Here is a 21,249-nt window from a genome sequence, read left to right as displayed (position 1 = left end):
GAGGAGAAAGATTTCATCTAAGAATTTGAAAAACTAACCTCATGCTCATTTGTAGCCCGTACTCACACACCCAGTCATACACAGAATCTTAATCCCAGCATTTTTAGTGATTTGAGACTGGTAGTGTCTATACGTATCCCGCAGAAGTGGATGAAATCCCTCCGAAGAAGCCAATAGACACTCCTTGTGTCAAAGAATGTGTCAAGTATTTTAGGGAATATTGGAAATTCATGGAAATTCAAATAACTAAACATACAAGTGAAATATATTTGCATGAAACTAACAAAAACAGCCAATAGCCAAAGTAGATCAGTAAGAATTTCATATAATGGAATTGTCGGGCACACACGCCAAGGAAGAGACAGAGAGAGGAAGAAGACAGAGAGAGAGGAAGAGAGAGAGAGAAAGAAGGATAGAGGGAGGGAGAGAGGGAATATATTTAATATGTTTAAAGAAATAAAAATACAAGTGTGAATGCATGTAAGGAAGAAGATATATTGAAATGAAAGGAACCTACTGGAATTTTCGAGGTGCAATTGTGAGTATTTAAATTAAAAATACAATTAATTAGTTAAACTAAAGATTAAGCACAATTGTTGGATTAAATCGAAAAATGAAGAAATTAACTGAAATCCTGAAAGATAAACAGAAACATGGGGGTAAAAAGAGAGTTAGAGACCTGGAGGTTTGTATGAGAAGGTCTAACTAAAAGACCAAGAATAAGAGAGAAACAAAATATGTTAAAGACAGTATCCGAAGAGCTATTATCTCAAAATTTTCTAAAACCAATAAAAGGCACAAAGCAATAGATTCAAGAAGCCACACGAATCCAAATCAGGATAAATAAAAAGAAATGCAAAACTGGATAATTTATAGTAAAGTTATAGAACTCCAAAGATAAGAAACATGGAAGTAGCCAGAGAGAAAAGACTGTTGAAAGTTGAGTCCTTATTAGCAGCAGTGAAAGCCAGAAAATGGAATACTATTTTAATAAATAAAATCTTAAAAAATAAATAAATAACACCATCCTATAATCTCTACTGAGCAGAAATATCTTTCAAGAAAATTAAAATAAAATATAATAAACTGAATAAAACGGAGAGTTTGCCATCAACAGTCCTTGCAAAAGGAAATTCTGCAAGATATTCTTTAGGTAGAAGTGGCATGATGCCAGCTGGACAGTGTGAGATGCAAGAAATAATATATAACACAAAAAGGGATAAATACATGGAAAATCTAATGACAAATGGATTAGAAAATAATGTCTTGTGGATTCTTAATAATATAATTAAAATACAATAGGATGTAAATCAAGGGAAGGCAAATGAAGCTGAAAATTAATAAGGGGGGGTGTCAGGATTCAGGGAATGACAGAATAAAGAGTACAAGGGACCCTCTCCCCAACAAGACATTTAACTGGTGAAATTGGTATTTATTGTTGTTGCTGTTGTTTTTTTTTAGAGAGGGAGAGAGAGAGAGAGTGCATGCGCCAGTGGGAGGGGGGAACAGAGGGAGAGCTCCTGCTCAGCCCAGAGCCCAACACAGGGGCTCAGTCTCCCAACCTTGAGACCATTACCTGAGCGGTAATCGAGAGTTGCATGCTTAACTGACTGAGCCACCCAGGCACCCCACTGGTGAAATTGTTTTCGCTTTTTTGTAGATTTTAAAAATATTTTATTTATTTATTTGAGAGAGAGCAAGAGAGAAAGAGCTAGAGAGAGCACAAGCAGGGGTGGGGGGACAGACGCAGAGGGGGAGGGAGAAGCAGACTCCCTGCTCAGCAGGGAATCGGACTTGAGGCTCCATCCCAGGACCCCGAGATCATGACCTGAGCTGAAAGCAGAGGCTTAACCGACTGAGCCACCCAGGCACCCCAGTGAAATTGTTTTTAAAAGTAATTTGAAGTATCTGGAAGTTGTCCTAAGGACAAATAGTAAATGGAGAAATATTCATTCAAGAAAATCTACCAAGTGTTGGTATCAACAGTCAGTCCATGGCATTTGAGCTATGCGCTGTTCTCTTACCCCTCCCACCCAATTTCTGTGTTATTAGAGGCTTTGCCTTGGAGGCTTACTGTGGCGGGTGAAGCCAGTATGACAGCAGTGCTCCCTCCCCACAGATTAAGGTCTGGGGCTAACAGATACCTCCCAGAAAGGACAGGCTGCTGGCATTTCTCATTTCCTCCAGTCCCACATCACAGAAGCCCTATTCCAGGCAGTCATGGCTGGCTGAGAGGACGTCTCCCCTCCCCCCACCCAGCTCCCACTCTAGGCATTGCAAGTCTCCGCTCATTGACTTGTAGGGTGACAGTTCCACACCAGGAGCAAGCTGAGAAGAGTGGGGACTGCTCCCTGCCACACACACCAGTGTCCATTCAAAGAGAGGATTGAACTCCTGGAAAAGTAGGTCCCCCTCCCCAGCTCCTGTGTAGTGAGGAACGAAGTATGCCCAGACGGGAGAGCAGGCCATGAGAATTAAGGGTTCCAGGGCTCTGCCTGTGGGAACAGGCTGTACTTTCAACAGATTGTGGAGAACTCCGTATCCAAGGGTATCCCTGAAAACAGTGGCAACCTTGACGGAGAGCGATGAAAAGGAGGTCTCCAGCAACTTGCTTTAGACAGAACAGCAGAGCAGTTCTAAGTTTAATAGAGACAGCCAGGGACAATCCCTCCTGGAATCCCAGGCAGCACTGAGGTCGGGAGGGCTGAGTGGGCACTGTAAGCTGCTTCCACACCGGAGTGATCAGAGCAGGGCATGTGGGAAAGCATTCTCCAAGCCCTGCAGACCTGTCAGCCCTGGGGCGGAAGCCTCACAAGGAGCCGGAGCTTAAATACAACCTCCATCCAAACTCAGCCTTACAGGAAGGCCAGCTAAAAAATAAAATTGCGCTCATCCCGAGTAGTCTGTAAGACTGTGCATGCTGTGTCCCTCAGGAGCAAACCTCGGAGCCAGTGGTCCCTGGGTACATCTGGGGAAAGAAAATGCAAGCTGTCTGAACGACGGTAATGGTCTCAGAGCCACACACATATCCAGTGGTAAAGCGTGAAGTTCTTATTGCGAAGGACTTAAGCAGAACATCTGAGCAATAAATGGTGGAGGGAGGGAAAACTAATTTTACCTCGACCCTCCTGAGGTCTTAGCTAAGACCACTATAATAAAAGACAGATTAACAAGTGGAAAACACAGAAGTTTATTAACATGCAGGATTCTTATATACATGGGAGATTCCTTGGAAAAATTAGAAACCCTCCAAGGTAGCTTAGAATTCAGGATTGAATGCCTTCTAAGTAGAGAAAGGAGTGGGGGAAGGATGTAGGCCTCTTAGTGGAGAATAAATGACTTCTAGGAAAGATGAATGGACCCTGAGAAAAATAAAGGTATGATAGTTTGTGACAAGGTTTGTCTGGGTGTGGTGTGGACTCCTAGTCTCCTTTCCTATGATAAGAGTTAATCCTCCCTGATCGTTAAAACTCCTGGGGAGGGGATTTACAACAACTGAGTTGGGAGGATCTGTCTTTAGGCAGAAAAAAGCCTTTTTCTGCATTTGCCATGGTTCAAATGCCTACAGCTCAAAATAATCAATGTATCAAAGGGACATGTTTTGGGATGGCATGTCATAAACTCCCACAGTAATATTTTAGAGCTTATACCATTCTAGGGACCACCCTACGTAGCCAGGATAAAAGAGGAAAAGAGAAAAATAATATGAGCAAGGGTATCATAGGCTTCACACGATGGAGGAGGAAAAAGACTTTGCAAAATTATTTCTGCCAAGTCACTAAATAAACAAATTGCCAAGCATCTGACAACAAAAGAGCCCCTCCTGAGTGACAAGGGAAATCAACATACAGAGTCACGGCAATAACACATTTCAAATAGCCGATATTCAGGTGCCTGGGTGGCTCAGTCGGTTAAGCGTCTGCCTTCGGCTCAGGTCATGATCCCAAGGTGCTGGGATCGAGTCCTGCGTTGGGCTCCTTGCTCAGTGGGGAGCCCACTTCTCTCTCTCCCACTCCCCCTGTTTGTGCTCTCTCTCTCTCTCTGTCAAATAAATAAATAAAATCCTTAAAATAGCCAATATTCAACACAAAATTAGGAGAAATTTTTGAAAGAGGAAAGTCTGACCTATACCCAGCAGGAAAAGCAGGCAATAGAATCTGCCTTGGAAGGGGCCCAGAGAGTGGACTTAGCTGACAAAAACCCCAAGCAGCCATTTATTTAAATGTTTAAAGAACTAAAGGAAGCCATGCTTTAAAAAATAAAAACAAGTTCAATGACAATGTCTCATCAAATAGAGAATATCAATAAAGATATAGAAATTATTTTTTTAAACTGGAAATCAGCACAGTTGAAAAGCACAATAGTCAAAATGAAAAAGTTCACTAGAGGTTCATTGTAGAGTTGAGCTGGCAGAGGAATCAGCAACGTTTCAGATAGATCGATAGACTCTATGCAAGCTGAAGAAATGGAGAGCAAATAGTTGAAGATAAATAGACAGAACTTCAAGGAAAATATTTGGAGAAATAATCATTGAAAGGATCCCAAATTTGATGACCTACTTGAGAAGGTTAACAACCTCCAGGTAGGATAAATGCAGAGTGATCCATATATAGACATCTCACAGTAAAATGCCGAAAGAAAAAAAAAATCTTCAAAGCAAAAAGAAAAAAAGACTCATCTTGCATAAGGAAAATCCATTAATATTAACATTTGGCTTCTCATCAGAGACAATTGAAATCAGAAAGCAGTGTACGGAAATCAGAAAGCAAAGTACGGAATTGTTTTTCAAAAGCTGTCGACCAAGAATCTCAGATACAGCAAAACGATCTTTCAAAAATGAAGATACATGAATTATATCTCAGTGGAGTTATAAAAAAGAAAAAGAAGGGAACCAAAGATCCTTCTAGACGAGGATAAGGCTACTGTTCAAATCAGACTTTGATTAGTTGCATATGCATGTTGTAATTACCAGAATAACCATTATACAAAAATAAATGAAATCCACCCTTTCCAAACTGATATAGGGGAAAACAGAATCAGGGAAAAGTACCTAATTAATCAAAAGAAGTTAAGAAATGAGAGGAAAGAAACAGAAAGGTAGGGCAGATAGTAGGCATATAATAAGTGGTGTATAAAAATATGTTAATCTATATGGAATTGTAATTAATGTAAATGATGAAGTGCTCAGGTGAAAGAAAAAAGCTGTCATATTTGACTTTTAAAACTCTAGCTTTATTTTTATAAGGCATGCACCTAAAACACAAGAATACAGAAAGGTTAAAAATATATATATAACCCATATATTCTAGGCATATTTCAACCAAAATGAAGATGGTGTAATTATATTAGTCTTAGACAAAATACACGGTAAGGTAAAACAAACTTGTTAAAAAATAAAAAATTTATAAAAGTACAGCGGCGCCTGGGTGGCTCAGTTGGTTGAGCATCCGACTCTTGGTTTCATGGGTTCGGCTCAGGTCATGATCTCAGGGTCGTGAGATGGAGCCCCAAGTCGGACTCCACACTCAGTGGGGAGTCTGCTTGAAGACTCTGTCCCTGTGCCCCTCCCCCCATGTGTACAAGCACATGCATGCTCTCTCTCTCTCAAATAAATAAATCTTTTTAGAAAATACAGTTCATAAGCAGGGAGAAATAGTTAATAAGGGAAAAGGCATAAATAAATAGAAAACAAATATGATTAACAAACCTAAAATTTGATATGAAGCAATTATAATTTTTTAACCAAATCTTTGGTGAGACTGAACAAGACAAAAATAAAGGACACAGGTAATCATCATTAGAAAGGAAAATGTGTCATAACTGCAGAGTCTAGGCCTTCACAGGATAATAAAATGTTATTACGAACATCATGCCAATAAATTTGGAAACTGAAATGGATGCATCCCTGGAAAAATATAATTTAACAAAACTAACACAAGAATTAAAAATCTGAATTCTCTTATTTCTAAAATTCTATTCAAGTAATAAACCTGTATATAACCTTGAACTGTCTCACAAGAAAATTTACACACCTAGCTGAATTCACTAGGGAATGCTACCAAATATTCAAGGAATAAACAACTTTTGTTGTATACAAACCTCAGAAATATAAAGAATGGTCACTCCCCAACTCATTTTATGAGACAGCAAAACCTAAAAGGACAGTAGGTGAAAGGAAAACTTTAAGCTTAAAAGCCATGAACGTACAAGACTAATTAAGGGGGGGAGAGGGTGGTGATACCCAAATTATAGTGAATTATAGGAATGAAAAATGGGATAGAATTATAGATCTTATAGGCATTAAAAATAATCAGAGATAAAATAAACAACTTTATGCCAATAAATTTGACAATTTGGATGAAATAGATAAATTCCTTTTAAAAATGCAGCTTGTTGGGGCGCCTAGGTGGCTCAGTCATTAAGCATCTGCATTCGGCTCAGGACGTGACCCCAGAGTCCTGGGATCGAGCCCCACATCAGTCTCCCTGTTCTGCTGGGAGCCTGTTTCTTCCTCTCCCACTCCCCCGTTTGTGTTCCCTCTCTCGCTGGCTATCTCTCTCTGTGTCAAATAAATAAATAAAATCTTTAAAAAAAAATTAAAAAATTAAAATGCAGCTTGTCAAAGCTGACAAAGAAAGAATAGAAATGGATAATTTCAAGTAGTGAATTCTTCCAAATACTCCAGTCTTCCATAGTCTACTGAAAAGTAGAAAAGCATGTCCCAATTTCTTATACAAGGGTCTAATTCCAAAACTTGACAAGGCCATAGCAAGTATGGGCAGTTATAGATTAAGCTTTCCCATAAACATAGATGAAAAAATCTTTTAAAAATCTAACTATTCTTAGATTTAATTTGCTTGTATATATATATATATATATATATATATATATATATGTATGTATACATATGTAAATAAAAGATAATATAGTTCAACAAACTAAAGCTGATTTCAGGAATACAAGGTGGCTTAACATTTGAAAATTAGGTATTGTAATTCTCCAAAGTGAAAGAAAAAACATGTAGTATAATGCTGATGGGTTAAATGAAGCAAGATCATTCGACAAAGTTCAATACCCTTTCATGATAAACTGCTTTGCAAAGTAGGAATAGGGCTTACTTAAGCTGAGAATCTATATTTTTAAAAAATATTTGTTTGTGTGAGAGAGAGAGAATTAGCAGGGGGAGGGGCAGAAGGAGAGGGAGAGAGAATCTCAAGCAGATTCCCCGCTGAGCAAGAAGCCTGACTTGGGGCTCAGTCTCACAACTCTGAGATCATGAACTGAACCAAAATCAAGAGACAGGGGCTTAACTGACTGAGCCCAGGTGCCCCGAGAATCTATATTTTTTAAATCCTATGATTTCATGTTGTAGGTTATGAGAGAGATTTATGCTAACACCACTTTTATTCAAAATTATATCCAAGGTTCTAGCCAGTGCAATGAAGGAAAAAAAAAAAAGTCTAATGATGGGAAAGGAAGTAAGGTATCATTTATAGACAACATGATTGTATATGCACAAAGAAATCAAATAGAGTACAGGAAACTATTAGAATTAATAAATGAATTCAGGGAGATATTATGTACTAAGTCACAAAGATATGAACCATAAATGAAAACAAACTGATAAATTGCGTTATAATTATATTAACTTCTGTTTATCAAAACTACCAGTATGGGGGCGCCTGGGTGGTTCAGTCAGTTAAGCATCTGCCTTCAACTCAGATCATGATCCTGGAGTCCTGGGATCGAGCCCCCCATTGGGCTCCTTGCTCAGCGGGAATCTGCTTCTCTCCCTCTGTCCTTCCCCCCCCACCCCGCCCCTGCTCGTGCTTACTCTTCACGCTCTCTCTCAAATAAAGAAATAAAATCTTAAAAAAACAACAACCCACCAGTATGAAATGGAAAAGTCAAAGCATGGAGTACAATGATATCCATCTGTCCAATAAGGGACTAATATCAAGAATATAAAGAATTCTTATAAAGCAGTAAGAAAAAGATGTACTAGCATGTTCATAGCAACACTGTTTGTAATGGTTTCGAAAAGGAAACCACCAGTTGCTCATCAACAGTAGAATTTAGAACAAACCATGATACATTCATACAATGGGGCATGTACAACAATTGGAATAAATGATCTTCAACTACACACAGCTGTATGAATGAATATCACAGTTGTAATGTTGAGTGGAGAGAAATAACAAGCACAAAAATATATACTATATGATTTCATTTCTGTAAAGTCCAAAAGCAGGCTCATTTATCCTGTTAGGAGTGAGGATAGCAGCTATCCCTCTGCAAGAAATATAATGACTGGGGACTAGCGGAAGGGCTGCTGGGGGACTAGCGGAAGGGCTGCTGGGATACTGTACTTCACGCTCGGTTTCTTGATATGGATGCCATTACATGTGTGTTTCTTGTGTTCAGGTTGGGAAATTGATTAGATTGTAAGTGCATGGTGTGTGTACTTTTCTATAGGTATATTATACTTAAATGAAATGTTTAAAAATATTTTAGAAAGCACACCCAGGTGGAGCTGTGCTACATGTCTCGGGACATCACCACCCCCAAAATGGCTTTTGACACCCATGAAGTTAGTAACTGCTGTGCTATTACAGAAAACAAAAAATCGAAACAAAAGCAAAACCTTCACAATGTTGCTTCCCGACCATCAGTAACATCAGAAACAAGAGCAAACTGTCCCCCCCTCTCTCCCACCTTCCAAATATTGTGCAAATTCTTCTAATGGGTAGAACATGATTCGCACCCAGGAAAACACTGCGTATGGGTCCCAGGCTCTGAAGTACTGAAAAACACGTCCGAAGAGGGTCAGTATGGATACCGAGTGCGAGTCCCTCATTCCCACCCACCACAAAGAGTGAGATGCTCGTACCACGCATGGGCACATTCCCAAGGGAGTCAGACATCAAACTTGAACTCAGAATAGCATTGATGTCTGGGCCCTTGGGGCCATCAGCAAATGGGAGGATAGACAAAGAAGAATTCATTATCTCACTGAAGGCAAGTAGGAGGTGTTGGGGAGAGATGGCCCAAGAGTGAGACTTTGGGCAACACCAACACTTCGAGGAAGCCAGAGAAAATGAACCAGCAAAGGGGATTGAAGAAGAGCCTTCAGAAATATTAGAAAGAAACCCAGAAAAGAAAAGAGCCAAAGAATCCCCAAAATGGAAGAACACTTTAAGGAGTTCAAATATGGAAGAAGAGCCTCTGGAATTTGCTTGTGGCCAAGTAGAATATGATATTTGCAAGACACCTTCTAATGAACATCTCCAGTCTCTTCACTACCAACGATCAGGAAGTTAAGTCCCAGTAGAGTTAAATTGTTGTGAACGAGAGCGTGTCAGGTTGCAAGGATTTGAAGGATTTTGAAATCTGTTGACAAGCCGAATGGAATTAGACCAACTATTTCACCTCTCTTGGAGTGTTATTTATTCAACTATAAAAAACAAAAACAAAACTAAACAAAAAACCAGCAGTGTGCCGGGAGGATTAAGTAAGTGCCGTCATGCACCTAGCACAGAGCTGTCCCATGATGCCCTTGAGGGTTTGTGTTTTAATTCCTTCCTTACAAGTTCCTTGAGGGCAGAGACCACTTTATTCCCATTGCACCCCCAGCATTAGCACCCTGCCTCACACAGAGAGGCACTCAAGAAAGATTTCTTGACTATATGAGGGAATTCTTGATAGTATAGCTGTTTAACCAGCGTTGCAACTGGTTCCCTCATTCCAGCTCCCTGTCTTGAGGTAAGCTTCGTTGCCAGAGGCCACGGGGACAGAGCGGCATCTGCTGTAGCAGGCCGGAATGGCTGCAGCAGAGTGGAACTCCATCATCCTCCCATCTCCTGAGGCCATAGGAGTGGCCCCATGAAAGTGCAGTTTCATATATTAGCTGCCCGTCTATTGAGACCACATGTTATTCTTGCTGCATCTGTTTGCAATCACTCACGCCACTGTTCCTTTCAAGCAAGCAGAGGCCGACTGAACAAAAGGCTGCGGGGTGGTATGTGGTGTGAATTCCTCAACCTCTTGTGCTTTTCATTCAACTGAGCTTAATTCAGGCCTTTAAAACAATGCAATTTCCTGATGCTCCATCAGAATCGGCAAAGGCTGTTGGGAACAACCTCATCATCGCTGCTTCTCTGCCCCTTGAAAACAACAAAACAAGTGTTTCGATTCCAGATGGCGGGTGTGCTTGAGAATTTCATGTGCTGTCATTTTTCTTGTTGTTTTTATGGTGAGCAAAGACCAATGGGATTTATCCACTGGACAAATCCAGTCTCAAGGCTCCACCTGATTGACCTGTCGGGAACCCCCGCTCTCCTCCTAAAAGCTAAGCTCAAAGAGTATCTGAGTGGGATGGATTCTGGCTCAGAGAGCCACAGACATTCATAGTTAGAAAGGGTTTGAGAGATTACCTACTGTAGCCTCCTTTCCCTGTAGAGTAAAAGCTGAAAACAAGTGAGGTGAATAATTCGCCCACGGTCTTTTGAGGCTGAACAAAATATAGCCTCTCTTTGATCTAATGTTTCGTCCTTTCATTTAAAATGGTGCGGATTTTAAGAGAAATATAATCCACATGCTTCTGATTGAGTTACATGCACTGCATCCAAAAATCATTTTGTTCGAGCCTGTCATGCTCAAGCCACCCTCTGAGCCTCTTTGCAAGCACATAAGACTTTTGGAAATGTGACGTGGTATTTTTGCCATGGCAATGTAAAATCTCTTTGAACTAGGGCTTTTGTACTGAAAGAGGGAGAGAGAGAAAAGCACTAGCTAAGGAATAAAGAACAGAAGGGAGAAAATAAGAATTAGCTCCTACATATTATGTTTGTAAGTTGAAGATATTTTTTCTCATTCCCATGCCCCCCACCAAAGTCTGGGCTGGGACATAGTAGCCTTCCAGCTTAGTTTGAAGAACGGATGGCTCTAAGACTTGGAATTCCCATTCTCAGAGGGCACCTGATCAGGTGCAGATAATTGGTCTTTTGATCAATAGGATCTATTGATGTAGCCACAACCCCTTGTGGACTCCTCCCCTTAGGACCTGGGCTCACACCCTCACTTCTTCCCTCTGAGTTCTCTTCTTACCATAACAAACCCTGAGTGGGCTCCAGGGATAAGCAGTTTCCTCTATCTGTCATTCTGGAAGTTAGAAACAATCAACCCCACTGAACTGGATTTGTTCTGTTAGAAATAGAAATCGTGGTCAGACCCCTCACCAGCATACAGAGTTGGGAGCAGAGACTGACTCTGTGAATTGCATTAGATAAACTGAAAACCATTTAGGGGGGCCGATCGCCACAAAAGGTGAGGCACATGAGGAGACATGCCAGGAAATGACATGAACACCACCCCAAATGAAAAGTTTTTTATTACCACTAAGCTATCTCGCAATGCCTGGGATGGAGAGACCCATTTGCTGAGTGGTATGTGGCCTTAAGACAAAGTGATTGACTTTCTTCCTTTTCCATCCACACAGCCCACAGAGACTATTGATTTGGGGCTTCTTTTCCTCTTTAAAGTCCTCCTGATTTTACCCAGACACACGTCTAAGAAAGAAGCAGGTGATGTGGTAGGTGACCAGAACCCTGCTGGAGTGGTGCTGCTTGGAGGTGGCTCTGTTCAGAAAGGGAACTATGGTTCTCGGGGGTAGATGGAAGAACAAGGACCTAGTCCAGTGAGAGAGCCCATACATGAGAGTTTCCATCACTACTCCTCTAATTCCAAGGATATGAGATCATTACTGGAAAGATCAGTTCTAACATGGCTTCAGCCTCCAGTTTCAAATGAGGGCTCAGCAGTTGCTAAGCACACTTTAAAGAAGAGGGTTCCACGGGGGCAGCTGGGATGGGCACTCCATCCCCCATTTCTTCTAGACCCTTTGTCATTTGGTCCCTAGTCAAGCAGTTTTCTCCATCTGGGCACTATTGACATGTCGGGCTAGAAAATTCTCTGTTGTAGGGGGCTGTCCTGGTTACTGTAGGGTATATAGAAGCATCCTTGCAAGAGATGCCAGTAACAATCCCTCCAACGCTGACAAACAAAAATGTCTCCAGGTACGGTCCAAATATCCCCCAGGGAGTAAAATTGCCCAGCAGAGAACCAGTGGCCCAAAGAATTCAGGTATTGATCAGTATTTGTTAATTTATTATCATAGTAGGCAGAACCTATTCTAGTGAGGTGGAATTGTGGGTGGTGGTATATTGTCCCATAGTATTATATATAAATTATGAGATTATTCATATTTCACAGGGGCCCCAAATGATCCTCAGCTTTAGACCAAAACCATTTCTCACCCCTTCCCATCGTGCTGTTTGAAGGCCATCCCAGAGCCCAGGCGCATTCCCGTCGAGGCACTGACTCCACTCTCCCTTCTCTCTGCCCTATGCCCACACACCAAGAGGCTCTCCTCTGCCTGATCTTGGAATCCTCAGCATCCTTGGAGAAGATTGTGAGAAGGAAACAGACAGAGAGGGGGGAAAATAAAGAAGAAAAAAAGCCAAGTATTTAAAAGTAAGCAGAATCGGGGTGGAGAGTAAACATGATGCCTTTTCCTTCTCTCTCTCTTTCTCTCTCTCTCTCTCTCTCTCCCTCACCCTCTCCATCTTTAAATAAAGGTCCTGGGCTTTCTCAAGGCAGCCGCATCTGAATCTGGTTTTCATCTGCACGCCCCACAGCCATGAGCCTAGCTTCTTCTCATAGATAATTTGACTTGATTGCTTTCTGAAAGGGCAGACAGAGCCGGAGTAGCCCTGCACTCATTTACTTGTCACTCTCCACACTGCCTTAATTTGGGTTGAGCTGCACCTCCCCCTGCCCCCCAGGACTGATTCCACGACTGGACTCAAACTCCCCTGGGGAAGAGCTGCAAGAAGACGGCCGGTCCTCCGGCCTCGGATGCAGAATGCCTGACACTGTTTGACAGAAAAGGAATGGTAGTTTAACAAAAGACCGAAGCAGGGCATTCCCCACCGGGATGGATTTGGGCTTTTTCCCTTGACATCAACACCAGCTAAGATATAAAATAAAAGTCAGGGATAATTAAAAATCAAATTGGTGATTTTGTGAACAGAAGAACCCTGGGTTGTACTTCTTTTTGTTTTGTTTTGTTTTGTTTATTCTCAAACATCTGGCTCAGCACTGAGCACATAGAGGTGTTGAATCAGTATTTGTTCATTTATTGCCATAGTAGGTAGAACTTGTTTTCATGTGATGGAATTGTGGGTGGTGGTATATTGTCCCAAAATATTATTATATAAATTATGAGATTATTCATATTTTCTTGTACTGTAGTAAGATATTGCAAGACCAGATAGTTTAATTTTTAAAAATTTTTGAAAAGACTTTATTCATTTATTTGAGACAGAGAAGGCAAGCATGTGAGCAGAGGGGTGGAGCAGAGGGAGACGGACGAGCAGATCCCCCACTGGGTGCAGATCCCCATGTAGAGCTCTGTCCTGCGACCCTGAGATCATGACCTGAGCTGAAAGCAAGAGATGGACACTTAACCGACTGAGCCACCCAGGTGCCCCAAGACCAGATACTTTTAAAATAAATGGCCCATGGTCATTTCACTGTAATATTGTTTATTTCGACTCTACCCTTTCTAAAGGGCTCATCAAGATTCTACATTTCTTGGCAGCTTTCTGAAAACGCCCATCTTCAATTAATTTTCCCTCTTCTAATTACTGGTAAATCTGTTTTCTAAGCTAGGGTTGAGAACTGGTGACATGTATTTTTTGGCCCACAGATTAGTTTATGTTTTTACTCGCATGTTTATCTTCTGCAAATGCCTTTTGTCAAGGCCTGTCCTCTCCAGTTCTTCCATTGTTCAGGTATTCCAAAGCCTTCTGTCTAATGCTTCACATACTTACTTTCCCTGCCGCACTCTTGTTTGAGATACCCTGGTTGGTGCCAAACATATAATACTTCGGGCATATAAAACCATATTAAATTGCCATTTCTGTTGTTTAAAATGGTCAACAATCAGTAATATAGTTTAACCTGTAACATACTGTTCATTTCTTCTTCGAGATTAGAAAGGAACCTACTCCTTGCTTCATAAGCAGGGAGGGGCTCAATTCAAGATTCACAGGAGATGCGTCAAAGCCTTCTTTGGTTGTTTGAAATTTTAAGTTTGGGCATATGTTGGAAATGAGTAGAAGAGGTGGCCAAATTTTGGAATTTAGGATCAAAAACACTTTGATTTGAGAACCAGGTCAAACACTGTGTCCTTGGGCAAACGATTGAATCTCTTCACACTTTGGTTCCTTCGTCTATACAGTTCAAATAATAACAACAGTATCGATAGAATTGCATTTATGGGTGGGGTAGTGTACCTAAAGAGCTTAACACAAAGCCTTACATATAATAAACACTTGTTAGCTGCCGTCTATTATGACCATCAGCATAAAGCCTACCATTAATAGTTAATTAGGAAAGGAGACAAATACAGACACATAAGGGAAGCAAAAGTCTTATCCTGAGAAACTCCAAAAAGACTAACAATACAAATTATTCCACAAGGATGTGTATACGTGATAAGTGAGTGTATACATGTCTGCCTGTCTAACTCTGAATATGTGTGTGCCTATGTTTTGTGTTGCTGCCATGTGTATGGGAGTGGTTTCTTGCATCCAAGTTTTAGTTTTACATGTTACCTCCATTTGACAATTGAAAAGAAGCAGGGAGGTGAAGTATTATAGGCAGAAGAAACTCACGGCTGCGAAATAGCCAGCCTTTGTCACGTTCTGTTGACTCAAGGTTGTGAAAATTAAGTATAGGAATGTTGCTTTCTTTTTTTCTTCTGGCAAATGGAAAGGCCAAGGCTCAGAATTGTTGGAAGTGACAACCCAATTAATCAGGCTCTGTGCTTCAAGCTAGGTGTGGAGCCTGCCCACGACTGAGAAATTTTTAAATGACCCCTTTGTCTTCAGTAGTGCCAAAGTGAAATTCTTGTGGGATCACTTGCTTCTTGGCACCTGGTGTCTGACCAGCAAGAATGTGGGACCGAAAGTTCTTTAAAGAACAGCCAACCTGTGCATTCGTTTCCTCTGCAAGAAAATGTAAAAGATGCACTTTTACAGGACCCAGCCGTTTCTCAAAAGCCATCACTGAGTATGCCTCTGGCAAGTGGCTCTCTGCAAACAACTGACTCCAAGTCGACAGGAATGTTGACGCCATCACTCACAGGGGCAAAAAAAAGGGAAGTTATAATACTCCTAGACTCATGGAATGGAGAACAGCGAGGAATCTGTGCATTTTATTCCAATCTCCTTCCCTTCCACTCCTCCAATTTTCTACCAGATGATAGAATGGAGAGCAAAGGGGTACCACTGCTTGTCTAAGATACCACAGGCTGATACAGTTAGAGTGAGAAACATGACCTCCCAGTCCCCCGTGCTCGGTCCCTGCGCCATGATGAAGACTCCAACAAGAAGAGGCCTGTGAAGTAATTCTCTTCCTCCATTTGCTGTTTATATCGACTGAGAGAGATATCCTGCTTTACAAAGCCCACATAGTACTTCCACTTTATCTCAATTTTTCCTGATTGTAGTACTGGAAATTAGATTGGACCAGTATCACTGATATTCTAGTTACAAGGAAACAGAGACTCAGAAATGTTAAGGGGTTTGGTCTAAAGTCACAGGAGCTGAGCCTCCTACCCTGGGCTCTAAACCCCAACACCGTATTAGGATGGGATGGAATGATTTCAAACGATGCACGACAGAAAACAGAGATATTAAATAATTTATCTGAAGTTATACAGCCATCTCAGATTAAATAACTTTTCCCTGCGACCAGAATGTCTGATCATCAAGGCCTTTTACTGCTGTTTAAAGAAAATGTCAGCACTGATAACCTGTAACTTGAACACCAAAGAAGCAAAAGTATGTCTCGCCTGCCAATAACTTGCTCAGTGAATACTTTTTTTGTCACTTATTATATACTTGAGAACCTTGCTGGACACTTTATGTATATTTAAAATTCACCTCATTTGAACTCTGAGAGTTAAATATTACTAATTCAATTTTTCAGATGAGGAATTGGGGCTTGGAGAGAACAGTAAACTGCCCGAGTCCCATTGCTAATGAGTCAAGGTAGAGTGTGCTATGGCTTGACTCAAGAGCTGGCCGGGTGTAGGGCCAAAGGGAATCAATAGGCAGGATTAAAACCCTCATGTGTCCTACTCTGTATAAAGTCTACACCCTTTCTTCTACTGCCCAATCCCTCCAAAGTGAAGATTAGCTCTGACCTAATGCTTCTTCTTCTCTGGATAAGAGTCACTGAGGTTATTTTCCAAGGCTTTCAAGATCTCCCAGAATTAACATATTCATAAAATAATAGTTATAACTCTCTTGAAGACACATGGTTGATTACTGCTACCGTCTTGACTGATTCATTTAACTTCCCTATAAACTTTGCATAATTTGCTTTATTTCCCATGTGAGTATTACAGTGTTAGAGTAAGTAGAAGTTAAAAACAACACAGTCCTCTGTAGTATATAGTGAATTAGATCATCACAGCCCAATTTAGAAAGCAATTTTCCCAAGACAGGCTTTGTTTAAAAGCAAGGAAGAAGCTTCCATTGGGAATGCTTTCAGCAGCAAAGAGCAGCTTCTAATTCCAGTGAGATAACCCCGGGGGCAATTAGCTTTCCAGAACCTTTGATGAGCTGGTTTCCTCTGTATCCTCCCTCCAGTGGGCACAGGCAGAGCTAGAGTGTGTTAGTGCCTACTTTGCCTCAGTTCCCTGGTTCTCTTTGACTCATGCCTGGTTCACCACCTCTTTCCTAACTCTCTCCACTCTCCAGGACAGTAGCCCATAGTCCTCTTTCCCACCCAGCTGATCCTGTCAATAAGCCTTGAGAGCCTGTTGGTGAGCATGACAAATGGTAGCTCTACACAGCTGTCTCTGAACTTGTCTTTACAGGGTGTTTGAATTCTCTCTCCTGTATCTCTGGAAACATGAGCAAGCAGCATTTTAAACAGGTACAGGGGAAAACTTCCTGAAATATATACTCTGGAATACTAGCCCCTTCTGTGTACCCTCTTGATCAGTCTTTGAGAAACACTGTATACTCTGCTTCCTGCCTCATAGATTCGTATGGTATACTAGCACATTAAACTTAATGAGAAATTCTGCAGTAGAGAAACCTACTTAATTTTATTCAACCCAGTCAATAATTAATTTATTTGACCATAGAACAGTGTTTTCCAGTCAACACTAATTAACATCCTCTCTAGGCCTACTTGTTTATGGAACGTACTTTCCCAAAATGCCAGATGAGGGAGTTCTTTGTTTTATGTAAGAGTTCTCCCTGATCCCCAATTTCAAGTGCATGACAAAATTGAAGACAGTCTCAGAGGCAATCAAGCCCCAAATTTATCCCTTTACTCTGAACCCTCAATCAAACCTCCCACATCGTCACATCTCCATTATTAGCACTAAAATGTCATTCAGGTCTTGGCTCAAACATTTAAATCCACAAAGAGGTCTTTTCTGATACCCCTGGCTTAAGTCCCATTATTAGGAAAAAAAATTGCTGCAAGGATGTAATAATATACACTGAAAAGGGAACAGATATTACCTTGGGCTTTAGGATTAAGTGGGGTTTATATTTCCCTCTTTATTCTTTTCTGTGTTTTCAGGATTTTCTATAACTATTTGAAAATAGAAAAAAAAATGTTCTTTAAAAAGAGGAAAATAAAGTTCCAAACAAGACTTGATGATCTCTTTGAAGTGCTCATTTTTAACTTCTCCAGTGTCTCTCTATATATCTTGCTTGTCCTTTTTCAAAGCCAAACCATAAACTTTATAAGTTTTATTGTATTTTTTAAAATTTAATTTGCTTTTCATTCCATATAGAAAAATCTGCAGATGTTTTAGCTTTACACACTTATTCATGCCATCTGGTGTTCTAAAACTTCACCCAAATGATATCTCCTGACCCATGGGATTATTATCCTATAATTAGGCCAGCATTGCCCTCAACAAGAGTCTTGCCTCAGCTGAAGGCATAGTCTGGTTTCTGCCTATGCCTTATTTGTTGTAGTATATGCTTGACCCTCATCTGTTGAAAACATAACTGTGTGATTTGACTTTGGGGAAATTTTTTTTAAATTCAATTCATTTCAGCATATTTATTTAAGTGGAATAGCCGTCTTCCAGGTCCTTGGTTAAAATAGAATGCTCCAGACCATTCACTGAGTAATCAAACACCCACATGACCCTAATACTAAGAAGTCTAAAAGTCTGGTATATTCAAGTATAAGATTCCCAATGTCATCCCTCATTATGTACTCAGGGTTCCTATAATGCTTATGGATATTTTAAGTTTGGAAATTCAACCAGATTCAATTCTGTTTTCATGACCTCTTTGCAGCCGCAGAACACTGGCTGCTGAGCAGAAAGTGGCCATGATAACACTGGGTCTATCTTTGCATCCCATACAAGACACGTACTACCTCACTGCCATCCTGCAGTACTAAATCTTCAGGGATGAGCTGCTCTGTCTTCACTTAATGAAAGTGCTTTAGCTGAATTGTCATGCTCTGAACCTAGAACTCTTCCAATTCCCACACCTGCAGTAAAGAGGCTTCTCAGAATTGGTCAGGGCACTTCTGGATGAGCTCTGGGCAAAGTGCTGCCCCCAAAACTGGACATCTAAGCAGATACAGATAATTATGGGATACCAGAGGCGCACCCCAGGAGAAGTAGCCAGCCTCTGGAGCCAGTACCATGGTAGAACTTAAACTAATTGTTTAGTTCCTGGAGGTTCATGGTGGACAAGCTTGAGAGTTAAAATCTCCAGGGGCTGTTGATCGTAGGGAAGTCCCCACACTTTCATCAGTTTTTACCTCCAGGAGCTCCCCTGCCCACGGTTGTTAGGGTGAAGATCAGAGAAAAATTCCCTCATCCTTTCTTCAGGGGGAAGGGAAAAGTAACTATTTTGAAATATGCCCAGAGTATTTTGTTCTCTTTAATAAAAACCTGCCTTTAAGGGAAATTGTTTCATCAGAGCCCAACCGCCTTGGGTTTTATAAGAGCCTGACCAACCTAGTGGGAGGGAAATACCTAACTCCAGCCTGCTCTAGCCTTCCATGTGGAGGAATGGAAATACACAACTCCATTCCTCTCTAGCCTTCCTGTGCCACTGAAAGGAGAGAGGGACTGAGAAGCATTGTGATGGTCACAATAGGGTCATAGGCTCATTAAAAGCCTGAGGCCTAGCCATAGGACTATAGAGATTGCCTTCCCCACACTTACTACTACATCAACAGGGTTCCCATATAACAGGTATTATAACCAAAAAAAGGGCAAGTCTCAGAATATATTTAAGGAAAAGTTTCTGGGTAACCCAAAGACAACAGAGAAGACCAAAACAAGAGCACCACAAGAAATTGTAGCCTAATTTCTAGCCACAAAAACATAAAACCTGCCAATAAAGGTCTATGTGCCTTTCCTTTTACCCAATACATCATATCCAGCACTCAACAAAAAATACAAGGCACACTAAAAAGCAAAAACCAGTTTGAAGAGGTAGAGTAAGTATCAGAACCAGACACTGATAGAGCAGAGATTTTGGAATTATCAGATAAAGAACTTAAAATAACTAGGATTAATATGTTAAGGACTCTAAAAGAAAAGGTGAGTAACATGTAAGAAAAGATAAGTAATTCAAGAAGACAGATTAACAAGCTATGAAAGTACTAAAAGGAAATATTAGAAGTCAAAAACACTGTGACAAAAATGAGCAATGCTTTTGATAAGTAGACTAGACATGGCCTAGGAAACAATCAGTGAGCTTGAAGATATGCTAGTAGAAACCTCTCAAATTGAAAATCAGTAAGAAAAAAGGAACAGAGAAGAAAAGGAAGGAGAGGAAGGAGAAGGAGAAGGAGAAGGAGAAGGAGAAGGAGAAGGAGAAGGAGAAGGAGAAGGAGAAGAAGAAGAAGAAGAAGAAGAAGAAGAAGAAGAAGAAGAAGAAGAAGAAGAACAACAACAACAACAACAACAACAACAACAACAACAACAACAACAACAATGAGGGGGGAGGAGGAGGAGGAGGAGGAGTTGATGACAGCAATGATGATGGTGGCCATATGCAGGAACACTGGGACAATTTAAAAGATTTAACATATGTGTGATGGGAATACCAGAAGAAGAAACAGAATTGAGAAAATATTTGATGTTATAATAACTGAGAATTTTTCCAAATTAATGATAGGCACCAAATCACAGATGCAGGAAGCTCAGAGAACACTAAGCCAGATACTACCAAATATGTACACCTGGACATACTGTATTCAAATTGTAAGAACCAAAAACAAAGAGAAATCTTCAAAAAAGTCAGAGACGGTGGTGGTAGGGATATTTTCCCTAAGGAGGAAGAATTATAAACATTGCATTGGACTTTTTGTCAGAAACCATGCTAGCAAGAAGAGCATGGAATGAAATATTTGAACTGTTGAAAGAAAAAAAGTCACCTTAGGATTCATTATAGAGTGAAATTATCCTTTAAAAGTGAATGAGAAACAAAGAGTTTCTAAGACAAACAAAAACTTAGGGGAAATGTTGTCAGTAGACCTGCTTTGCAGGAAAGATTAAAAGAAGTTCTTCAGCGGCACCTGGGTGGCTCAGTCCAACTCTTGATTTTGACTCTGGTCATGATCTCAGGTAGAGAGATCAAGCCCTAAGTTGATTCTCTCTCTCCCTCTTCCTCACTTCCCCCACCAGGTGCAAGTGCACGTTCTCTCTCTCTCTCTCTCTCTCTCTCTCTCTCTCCCCCCCCCTCCATAAAATAAGTTCTTCAGAGAGAAGGAAAATGAGATAGGTCAGAAATTTAGACTTTGCATAAAGAAAGAATTATAGGACAATGAAGGTAAAATAAAAATCTCTACTTATTTTTAACTAATCTAATAAGTGCTTGTTCAAATTCATAATAGCAACAATTTATTGGGTGATTATAACATATGGATAAGTTAATAAATGACAGCAGTGTTCAAGGAATAAGAAGAAAGAGTAAGAATACTCAGTTATAAGCAGGAAAATTATAAATGTTCAATCATACCAGCACTGCAAATGAAGTGTAACAATGTTATTAGAAAATGGACTTAGATTACTTATAAATGTTTATTAAGAACTCTAAGGCAACTTAGATTTATTTTTTTAAAAAAATATATTTGATTGATAGACTGAGAGGACAGAAAGTAGAATAATAAAAAAGC

The sequence above is a fragment of the Ursus americanus genome, chromosome 16, assembly GCF_024610735.1.
Source record: "Ursus americanus isolate L20-20 chromosome 16, mUrsAme1.1.p, whole genome shotgun sequence".
Taxonomy (NCBI): domain Eukaryota; kingdom Metazoa; phylum Chordata; class Mammalia; order Carnivora; family Ursidae; genus Ursus; species Ursus americanus.
Note: the sequence above shows the minus strand (reverse complement) of the source record.